Genomic DNA, 2,529 nt, shown 5'->3' on the forward strand with positions numbered 1-2,529 from the left:
AATTGAAATGTAATTATTTACTTATTTATGGCAGCATAATTTTTCTACCATTGTTCCATTTTGCTCTCTTTTCATGAACTATTGTTTTGTTCTCTCAAAACAGATTCTGCTGAGGAGCCCACTGAGCTAACTATAATGAGTAATTATAAATAAAGCCATTGGTTGTTATGATGATGTTTAAAAACTTATTTTAAGAAAATATTTTTGTGTTCCAAAGTAAAAATCAAAATTCCTGAACACCTTCAGACATGTTTGTGGGACCTAAGTTTTTCACTGAGCATTAGCAATCCAAATTTGTCATTTCTTAAAGACTTGAGTGCACATAACCTTACTGAAATAACAGGGAAGAATAAATTCATTGGTGTCAATGCAAACATTCCTGACTTCAGACAAGTGACAACCCCAACAACCCGTGGGGTTCAGGAGGGAAAACACTAGAACCAAAACTGGATCCTAAGGCCAGACTTCCTCACTGGCTTAGATGGGTAGGACAGAAGTGGTAATTGCTTCAGGGACCCTTGCCAGACTTGAAAAAAAATCCTGGAACAGTCAACAGTCAGTTAGTGCACACACAGGTCACTGCATTGTGCTCTCACAGACTCACCAGGCAGGGGGTTTCCCTTCCCTAGCCTGTTCCCTCAGCATCCAGGTGACTAAGACACATGGACTAAGGACTTAATCAAGATATTTGTAGGGTATTAAACATTTCACAGATATTAAATATACAACTCGAACACAAAATCTAAAATGAGCAAGTTCTTTCATCCAATGCTGATATTCAGATACAAACTTTAAGTATTAATTTATTTTTAAAGGACTCGTACAGTTGTGTAAATTCATAAGAGGGTTGTACGTCTGGCAGGAAAAAATTATACTTCCCAATCACTTTGAGTCCATCTACATACATTTGTGGAGTATTATAGAAGGACCAAACTCCTCATATTCTCTTTTGGTAATACATATCTGCCTGAAAGTGGGCAGTGAAGCCAGGATGGAGCCACCAATCCAAACTGAAATCTTTCCATCTTTGGAGGGAATGCTCTTTACCTTAAATGTTATAGGTGCTAGGGCCATGAGTTCCTTTTGCATCCTGTCATTAATGCCTGGGAACATGGTGGTGCCACCAGACAACACAATGTTGCCATACAGGCTCTTGTGGATGTCAACATCACACTTCAGGATGGAACTAATTGTGGTTTTGTGGATGCCACAACACTTGATACCCAGAAAATTGGGCTGGAAAAGTGCCTCTGGGCACTGGAACTGCTCCTTGCTCAGAGTGATGATTTGGCCATCAGGTAGCTTGTAACTCTTCTCTAAGCAGGAGTGTTCAGCAGTTGCCATTTCTTTTTCAAAATCCAATGCAACATAGCATAGCTTCTCCTTGATGTCACGGACTATCTCCCTGGAGGCAGTAGTATTGAAGGTATAGCCCCGCTCTAACAAAATTTTGATTAGGTAGTCGGTTAGGTCCCTGCCAGCCAGGTCCAATCGCAAGATGGCATAGGGAAGGACTTGGCCTTCGTAGATGGGCACAGTATGTGTGACCCCATCACCAGACTCAACGGTCATGCCTGTTGTTCGGCCAGAGGCATATAGAGATAGTGTCGACTGAATGGCCACATACATGGCCGGGTCTTTGAATGTTTCAAACATTATTTGCATCGTATTCTCTCTGTTAATTATTGGGTTAAGTGGGGGCTCGGTTAGGAGCAGTGGGTGTTCCTCGGGAGCCACACGCAGTTCATTATAGAAGGTGTGGTGCCAGATCTTCTCCATGTCATCCCAGTTGGTGACGATGCCATGCTCAACAGGGTACTTCAGGGTCAGGATACCCCTCTTGCGTTGGGCCTCGTTGCCTATGTAAAAATCCTCATCATCGATGCCCAACATGATTCTCTGGTAGCGGGGCCGCCCTATGATGGAGGGGAATACGGCCCTGGGGGGCACTCTCACCAGCAATGCCAGCTTTGCACGTTCCAGAGCCATTATCAATAACAAGGGCTGCTGCAGTTTCTTCTTCCATTGCCATTGCATTAGGGAACATAGGGCAGCCTAGAGATAGATGTTCAGCATAGAGCAGAGGGAAAGAGTAGGCAGGAGTAAAAAAAAAAAAAAAAAAAAAAAAAAAAAATGAGGTGTAAACTGTTGATGAAATATTTACTTCTTATAAAAATACTAATTGGTATTTCAATATGTCAATAGTGCAACACTGTATACACATACCCACATACGAAAAAGGGAACAGCTATTATTTTCCATGAGGGTGTCTTAGTGTTTAATGATTCCTAACTATTTTTATTTATTGGACAGAAATTTATTTCAGTCTTTCATCATAAAATTTTCTACTGTGCTGGTGGGCAATCATTTAAATCATTCTGATAGGAGCATACTTTATTTTACTCAATATTGATGTGTGCCTGTAAGGTTTGGGTATCACTTTTCAAGTAGGAAATAGTAGTTGTCGGCTAGAGGTTTTCTGTAGGAAATGCCATGTCCCAAACAGAAAGTCATAAGTTAAGGTCACTC

General features: G+C 41.2%; 1 pseudogene; it reads right to left on the reverse strand.

Moving 5' to 3' along the window:
- Positions 1–897: 897 nt before the first annotated feature.
- Positions 898–2,099, reverse strand: LOC127234397 (uncharacterized; annotated as a pseudogene).
- Between the last annotated feature and the right edge of the window lie 430 nt (positions 2,100–2,529).

This window comes from Phodopus roborovskii, unplaced genomic scaffold (assembly GCF_943737965.1).
Source record: "Phodopus roborovskii unplaced genomic scaffold, PHOROB, whole genome shotgun sequence".
Classification (NCBI taxonomy): Eukaryota; Metazoa; Chordata; class Mammalia; order Rodentia; family Cricetidae; genus Phodopus; species Phodopus roborovskii.